Source organism: Seriola dumerili, unplaced genomic scaffold, assembly GCF_002260705.1.
Source record: "Seriola dumerili isolate Sdu_G_001 unplaced genomic scaffold, Sdu_1.0 BDQW01000425.1, whole genome shotgun sequence".
Classification (NCBI taxonomy): domain Eukaryota; kingdom Metazoa; phylum Chordata; class Actinopteri; order Carangiformes; family Carangidae; genus Seriola; species Seriola dumerili.
In genome coordinates this window covers 818,963-828,443 of record NW_019174680.1, presented here as the reverse complement: position 1 = coordinate 828,443, position 9,481 = coordinate 818,963, and positions in this window count along the sequence as shown.

Here is a 9,481-nt window from a genome sequence, read left to right as displayed (position 1 = left end):
TTTCAGAAAACAGTCTCCATCGTTTTTCCAGGAGGTGTGGAAGCCATTTTTGACAATGCTTGATTAGACCTAGCTACATAATCTATGAGGACTCCTAAACGACTGACACTGAAGGAATCCAAACCGGGAGAAGATGACGGCAGAGGTGGTGAAGACAACTTTAACACAAAAATAAAAAACACAAATGTGATGAAGTCAAATTCTTGGGTAAAGGCTCCAGACCCCCAGTGGCCCCAACAGACCCAGGTCTCCTGAATCTCAATGAGTTTTCGTAATTTGATTAACTGCAAATTTGTTAGCGGGGTTAATTACAATGTTAACTAAGGTGGCTCCTGCATTATCAGTGATTGCTTTGGCCCTGAGGGGCCCAGCATCAAAAAACAGCTGTAGTCGAGCAAATTTTTATCTTGGGGCCCTCTAATTTCTTGATTGTACCATGGGTAAGATTATAGGTTGTTTTAAACTGTATGACAAATGGTACCAAACTGCAGCAGAGCCAACAGTCACAGCTACACCACTGCTAACCTACATAAACAAGAAACTGTGAGAAACAGGCAGAAATAGCTTGGTATAAATACGTATGTGAGCGAGCAACAGTGAGAGAGAGAGAGAGAGAGAGAGAGAGAGAGAGAGAGAGAGAGAGATGCTTGAGGCTGGAAGAAGCACGGCAGATGGAGAGAGAGGATGAGAACAGATGAAGGGGAGCGAGGTTAGTCATCAAAGCTTGGACTGCCTGGATTTGATGGACTTATTTTCTTCTCTTGGAGACTGTCTCCAACAGTCTCATGCACTCATTTCAGGGGAGAGACACAAAGCCAAAGCCTTATTGTCTGAAAGTGAGGCGAAGGTGCAGAACGTCTTCCACTCATTTGCTTTCATGGTTTAGAGAAGGAGGTGAAATCTGAAATGCTTTTCTGAGCTCATTGTTTGATCAATAGCGTGTAGGCGACATCCATCTTTGTGAGCCAGATCTCAAAATGAAACAGTCATATTTACCCAGGGCTAAGCCTACTTTATTTCTAAGAATAGAAATTACAACACACTCTACACGATCTTATCTGTTTCTGAACGTACAGTGTGTGTGAGTGTGTGAGTGTGTGTAAAGCTAATGGTGAAGCTTGCTTGGTTTAATCATGTGTGACTACATGTCAGTAGAGTAGATGTTCATAAATGTTAGATGTGTTAAACTTGCACAGCTCTGAAGTGGCAGAAATCCTCAGCATACAGCGTGGACCTGACACTGAGTCACTTCTGTTCCATGTATATCAACATACAGCAATGGATTCATTAAAGCTCCGTAAGTGTTCACCTGTTGAGAATGATTAATCAGAGAGGATTTAAGTGTGTGTGTGTGTGTGTGTGTGTGTGTGCGCACGCTAATTCTCTGTTTGGCACTAATAACCAGACAGGTTGAAATGTCAGCACTCTTTGGTACCGTTCACCTCTTAATGCAGGACATATTCAGATCCTTTAATTCAGCAAAACTTGTCCTACAGTCTTAATTCTACTTGAGTAAAAGTACATTATTACCTGCACAATGTACCTCAAGGTATACTATGTAACTTTTCCACATTAAAATGTCTAAAAACAACTAGACCTATGTTATATATTTTGTTGAGTTTGGTAATTACATTATCCCAAATATTTCCACCAATTCTCAAAACAGATTATATCAGCAATATCAGTGTAATATTATAGTGACTGTGTGTTTGTGCATCCTATAGAGGTTCTTCACATAATGGGGAAGGCAGAATATCCAAGACATGCCCACATCAAGATCACCACAACCAGCAAATGGACAGCACAATAAGAAGAGGCACAAGCACAAAAATAATGAATGGCCACTGATGAGGAAATGTATTGTGCCAACATTACTGGACTCACCCCAAAAACTAGCATCAGCCACAGCTGCTTGATGATGTGATACTGGCCCAGCAACAGCCCAATAATGCCCACACAGTGTCTGAGGCCAGGCTGTTAGCTTGGTATCATGACCTTTAGGACCAGCGCTCAGCACGTCAAAAATAACCTCTTAAATTATGCCAAATTGTTTTACCAGGCCCACCCCCCCCAAAATAGCCACAGTGTGAAGGAAATCTTGACCCCCTGCATTCAGAAATCCATGCCCCTGAACAATGTCCAAAATATCCCCTACTCTCTCTTTATGAATCAAGTCCCCAAACGAAGATCCTATTGTTAGCAGCACAGAATAACCCCGCTGTATTTGGCATATCCTGTCCTGTTCCCCTGCCGGGCGGAGGTTTCTGTTGCCTCCTCTCCCTGAATAGATGGTGAGATTGGCCCCGAGACACCAGAGCATCCTGCCTGCACAGCAAGAATGTAAACAGGCCCACATGTTATGTCTACACAACGCGGCCTGATTTCATAATCTCAGCTATTCAGCTCTATGTGTCATAGTATACTGGCTTGAATGTGGTGGGAAAACAGCTTTTCATAGTAAGGTTGTAGAACATGCAAAAATCTACTGACCAAGTACCTCAACATTTCTTCCCAGTAAGTAAGTACGTACAAATGAAAACTAAATTAATGACTAAATTAATAAAAGTTGGACTGCATTGCTTGTATTTAGGATATGTGACTCGAGTGCGAGGTCTTTACATTTGATACATCCTTTGTGACCCACAGGTTAGACCACAGGACCATGAAAGGTCCTGTCCATACAATGTAGAAAATCACAGAAGCATCAGCTGTGATCATGGAGTACTAAAGGGACTTTCTGAAGGTTATATCCTGTTTGTTTAATTTGGAGAGGTTTGTACTGGACTATTTCTGGATGAATGATTAAAGTGCACAGCCTTTTTTTTTTTAATGGTAGTATTCTGGTTCTGAGATTCATATGCAAAATTTGCAGTTTAGCAGATAAGCGAACATTTGCTAAATAGCAAAGTACAGCTGACGACGATGGAAATGTCATTAGTTCTGCAGGTATTTGGTCAGAAACCAAAGTGATGGACAAATTAAACTTTTGACATGACGAAGGTGCTGGATGAAAACTTCAGGGCTCAACAGAGTCATTACAGTTCATCCTCTCTGTGAGAGGGACAAACTGGGGCTATGCTGAACACATACATGAGCCTAACGTGAGAACTGAATGAACAAAGATGAAATAAAAGAACATTTTCTAAAATGAGTAAAAGAGTTTTCTTATATAGGATCATCACATTAATTTACAATTATACAATTCTCTGCAGTGGTTCTCAGAGGAGGTATTAGGGCTGGGCAATATGGAAAAAAAAATCTTATCATGATAATGTTTTTCAGTCAGTCCATATCGATACATGCAATATACACGATATAAACCAAATCACTGTTTCTGTCAAGCTTAAAGGTTCCTTTTTACTCTTAAGTGAAATGTGAAGATATCATAAGGTTAATTTTGGTTTAAATATTATTTATTTTCAGTCAGAAGTTGAACATGAAAAATATAATGTAGAACATTATACACCTGTACTACTAAAATAGGTATATATAAAAAAACTAAAATCTTAATGCTGACCAGTCAAAAGCTTCGTCTGGGACTGTAAAGTCTTGCATTGTGTGTGCTCTAGAGGATATTTCTATCAAGGAAATAATTATCGATAATTATCTTTATCATTTTATCGCCCAGCCCTAGGACGTACCCAAGGGTCTTTACTTAGAAGCGAACAAGGATACAGAAATTCAAGAAGGCGGACAAAGTATAAAGAGTCAGACTGAGGCAAAATCCAAAAAACACAGGCAAGGTCATAAACAGAATCAGGATCAAAACAGGCTGGAAAGCTAAGGGACATGGCACAAAGACAATCTGGCAGACAGCAAGTGGAAATGGACAAGTAGATATACCAGGAGCTAATGAGGGAATTCGGAACAGGTGAGCAGGTCAGGTGCTTCTACTGGTGGGAGAGGCAGGCAGGTGGGAGTGGCAGCGTCTGAAATGTCTGCAGAATAGGAACATGAACGCACAAACTACTGGACTGAATGAACGATGAAAGGATGAATGAGCAGACCGAAACTCAAAACCATTGACATGCTCATCTGACCCCAGGGATGTAATTGAGAACGCACAAACAACACAGAAAAGACCAGTCATTGACGTATTGCATTCCCTAACCCTTTACCCTAAACATAACCAACACAGCCATTTAAATTTGTGGGCTCCAGCATTTTGGTCCCTAAAAATATAGTAAAACACACACACACACACACACACACACACACACACAGGGCAAGTAGGTTCGTTGAGCCCAAATCTCACTTGGGTATTCTTCAGCTGAGTAAAGCTCCCACATTTCTTCTTAAACCTTATCTTTTATCTTGTTGCCCATGGAGGTAATTATCAGTGTTGTCACGGCATTGTGATTCATTAATGAAGCTTTCATCCCCGGCTTTCTGCTGGTGTCGAGGCCCGCGCCATCTTCGCGGGCTTAATTAGTGCTAGCAGTGCTCCCTCACTTTAAGGCTCCTCAGTTAAGAAAGTGATCTGAGGAGGAGGGAAAAGGGAGCAGACAGGAGGGCAAGTCCTGCAAGCCTTTGATAGATGCCTCTCCTCCACTCCTAACCTTTCTCCACACTAATTCAACTCGACCTTAGACGCAAAACCAATGTTGCTGGTATCCATCAAGTGCTGTGGATGATGACTGATGATGAAGAGGAAGAGGAGTCTCCCACTGAAACTTACCAAGAACTGTGCACCAGCTCTACTCTTTCCTTGTCTTGTTTCAATAGTTCTCTCTTGAGGGTTGTGAAGTGGGACTTTGAGAGTCATCACTTGAGAATTCTGCCTAATTTCCACACTCATTTGGTGTGACTCCATTGATACATAATTGATGTAAGTTTGAGTTACCAGTACAAGTTTGTGTTGCCTCTCGAGGTGCTTTTCTTAGATCTAATAGTTTTGATGCTGTATCAAATGCATCACAGTGAGTCATCTTGTATGTTATGTGATTCTCTGCAGAGAGTTATTACAGTCTGATCTCACTCGGTTTATTATTGGACTTCAGTATACTGTATCTCTAGCAGTTTGACATTTTACAACTTATTTACTTACATTTCTCTCTTCTCCGATGGTTTTATATTGCAGCTAAGACTATCCCCCTATTCTGGGAAGTAAAGGCAATAGAGCTGAAACAGCTCAGAAAAGAGTGAGGCTCAGTGTTTACCTTTTGTATATGGAATATAAACTATAATGATGCCATAATGTTGTTCATATCTCTAAAATTTTCAAGCCTTGAGCATCTGAGTGGGCGTACATAATGCATATCGCCTAGGAACGTGAATGCATTTGTTTTCCCTTTTTCAACAGTTCCATATACCATCAGCTTTCAACCACTTGAATTTAACCCATCTGCTAAACCCCCTCCCTAAACATTCCCACAAATTATACAGCGGCAAGAAAAGACAAGTGAATGGACTTCCTTTGGAATAACCTGGTTTTCTGCATTAACTAAAATCCAAGTGACCTGATCTCCATCTAAATCACAAGTACAAACAAACACAGTGTCCCTAAGCTAATATCACACAAACAATTATAATTTTTGTGTCTTTATTGAACACAGCCAAACAACATTTAACCCTTGGATTTAATAACTGGTCGAGCCTGCTTTGGCAGCCATAACCTCAACCAGCTCTTCCAGTAGCTGCTGATCAGACCTGCTCATTGTTCAGGAGGAACTTTGGACCATTCTTCCAACAGAGACAGAATATGTAGGTGGAATAGATTGTGACTGTTCATTATTTATATTTATTTGTTCATTTATCATAAAGCCTTATGCTCCTTCTTGGCCACTGCGTTCCTCCAAGGAATGTCATCTGGCATTGCCATTCATGCACACAAAACTATCCTCAAGAATCTCTTGAAGACTCATCTCGTCTGAGAGCATCTCCTCTCCCAACACCTCTAACACTCGTACATGCCTAACTCACACTTACTGCTCATGTCTTTACCTGATCGCTCTCTTTTTGAACCAATTTAGTGCTTACTTCAAGTACTTTCTTTTATTGCCAATTGAGTAAATGTTCTTAAGACCAATTTATACATACATGTAGATAAGTCCACAAGGTTCACTCACTTTCTCTTTCAACTGTACATGTTCACTTATGATATCATTCCAGTCTGACTTCCTGATTCAAACACTGCAACCAGTCATGATGGTTTGAGGTTTTATAAAAACATCTGAAAAGAATCTTCTGGAGTATAGAGTGCTGCAGGAATGAGTCCTAAAACTTGGAAATTTGTTAGCATTTTAGTGCTTCCAGTTCCTTTGTCCTGAAGTGGGTTTTTGAATGGGTCTTTGGTTAGATGATGATTGGTTGCTAAGTGTCTACATGAGACTACAGAGGTTGTCGGGGACGTTAAACTTCATCACACCAAACATGAAAACTGATCACCTCATCAGTCCAGCTTTACAGCCTTGTTGTGTTTATACTCTTGCTCTTACAAACTGTTACTAACTTAGTAAGAGGAAAGGCTTTTGTAGAAGAGGTAAGTGATAAATCAAACTACAAGTTAGAAGTTTAGTGGTGGTGTTTAAGAGAAGTAATCCAGAAGACAATTAAAAAATTCCATTGGCTTTTTGTCAAGGGAACCAGGGTGATGTTAACATCTGGGCTGGCCTACAAAAATACATGATAGGAGGATTGTTCATCCCCTGAGAATTCAGAGTGAAAGAAGATGTCTGATATCTGACTTCTGACTCAGCTCCACTGACTCTCCCCTTTCACCTTTTCTGTTTGCGCACTCATGAAAGCCACAGCACACCCAAATACTGCTCCAAGGAAATGAGTCATGGTCTTTTAATTTTGATTTCGTCTCATGGTGTGATGAATCATTTCAGGAACTAGAGATTTCAAAACCAGAGGACATGATAATAGACTGTAAATTTTGCTCCACAAGGTCACAGCCATTCAGAGGTCAGGCTGTAAAACCGCTGAATTATGATTTGGAAATGAGTTGAGACAGGAATAATCTAAGTAAAAAGTTTAAATGGAATTAGTCGATAATCTTTAACTGGAAGCTTCAGTCCAGCGTCCAGGGACTCTCCCACCTACTGAACTACAGCTGCTTCCATCTCACAGACATTTAAAACAATGAAATGCAAAAAACCAAAAGATTCAAACATGCTCTTGTATCTGGCTGCAGTTACAATGCTCATCGACATGGTTAAGCCCTGCCTCCTGCGGTAGGAATTATGTTTATATAACACAAAACGGTTTTGCCAAATATGTTTTATAGGAAACATAATTGCTGCTTGGAATATGTTCACATTATTTCCAGCCCAGGGAATGCTACCTCCTTTTATAGCACAGAGGTTGTGAGGAGGTGGATGGGGGCGATGGTGGATGATGGTGGGTGAACAACCTGCCTGTTATCTCAGTTTGGGCTAAGAGAAAACACATTTATAAGAGAAAGTCTGCATTATAAACCACAGTTGAGGCATTTACCAAGCATAAAAGGTCTAACAAGAGACATGACTGAGTTAATTAAAAGTGTAAAAGTAAGTGTATGAAGTAAGTAAAGTACAGTTTGACCATTCTGTTTAACTCTATCTGTCACAAGTCCCCCAAACTTTATCAAAGAGCAAAACTAAATTGCTTGAGTAAACCTTTCTTGGTAGGGTTGTGGTTCTCAAACTTTTTCTAACATGCCATCCTTCAGAAGTTCACGCCCCCCACTCCACAATTTTAAAAAATCATTATCAATGATAGGGGAAGCAACTAATAATAAAAAAAAAGGATCCATGTTGAATTTTTAGTTAAAAGGTCAGCACGATAGCATCAGTAAGCTCTTGCTGAGCTGCATAATTTGACCTACTCTTGCATATAATTACGACCTACTGGAATAAGAGGAAATGTGTTAATTATGCTGTTCTGTGTTCATGTTAAGAGCTTTAATAACCTGTATGCAACACACCTTATCTTCAGGTAGAACAAAGTTTACTTTAACCCTGAGCTTTGTAGCCAAGCAAACCGTGTATTTAGTAATCATACTACCAAGCCAAGGCATGTTATCAAACCACAGTCCCTAGAATCAAAATCAAACTGCAAACAACAATTTTCCAACTTGTCATCAGGACATCCTGATTTTCAATCTGATTAAAGATGTAAACATTGATACACATGTTGCATGCTCCTTTCTTCTAAGTAAGAAAAGTATTATTTCAATAATAATAATGATTTTTCAATATCACTGTCACTTATTGACAGACCACTACTTGGAGCAGCAAGTAAAAACAATATAATTGGACATTTTTACAATTTCAGTTTTAGTTCTGTGAAAATTAGTTCTTTGATTCAGTTCATTGTTGACACTGTACAGCCGACTGCGACCTTTGAACCCCCTGTAGGAGACCTGATAGCACAATCTGTGAGTAAGTGAAGACCACAGTGTGAAGGCGGTTGATGAAACCACTATCCGGTTTCCTCATTTAACGAGCCCTACCTTCATCTAACAGCTTTGGTCTCCATCTTTTTGTTGTGAGTCACTCACAGTTCAGCGGTGCTGATTTACGGTGCGCACTGGTTTTTAGTTTCCATTGTGTAATCTGCAATGGCAATTTCCTCCAACCACGGTCTCAGACAATGATTCACCGTATATGTCATGTGAACAGAGAACAGCAGCAGCTCAACACCATGTGGAAGACATCGGCCTCACCTTCTGCTGCTGAGGGCTCAGCTTCACTACAGATATAAACATGTATCATTATGTCAATGAAAATATAAACTATAAAACATTATATTTTAAAAACGTTTTATAGTCTTCATTGATTTTTTACACAAAATAACCAGGTTAAATCAAAAAAGTGATTAGGTCTGCTCGGGTCAAACCTTTACTGTGAAAAGTAGGATCTTCATCATACATGGCATACAGATTAACAGCGTCCCTTTTCATTTAATGCAAACATACTTCAAACAGATATCACAAAGAAATCCCTTTAAGTGGATTATTATCATTGGTTTAAAGTTAAAACAACAAACTGCACTGTGGTCCTCTGCTGCCCCAAGTCAGTGTGAAAGCATTAACTCCACTCAGGTAACACACCTGCTGCTGTCAGAGAGCGGGGACGATAATTACACTGTAAAAGTCCCAAAACGTAATCAGAGCTGGAACGGGAGGCAAAATAACCCACTGAGCCACAAAGGTGTGAATAGAGGAAGATATTACACACACACACACACGCACACGCACACGCACACGCACACAATGGACTTAGAGCACACAGGGACAGTCGTTAAAACTGTGGCTGTACAAATAAGTAGGAAGAGAGCCTAAGTTTATATGACAACCTGCAGTAGTCGGTGATGACAATTTTTGTTTTTTTCTATATGTTGTGTCATGTATTAAAAGACACAAAATGATCACTGTAAGCAGACTACTTGATTAGTATAAGTGAAGAAAGGTCCCTATATAGCTCCCAAGCTTCTAGTTTCCTATTTACACATCCAGCAGGCTCCCTGATGAATATGAGTCCAGTACTCACTCTCC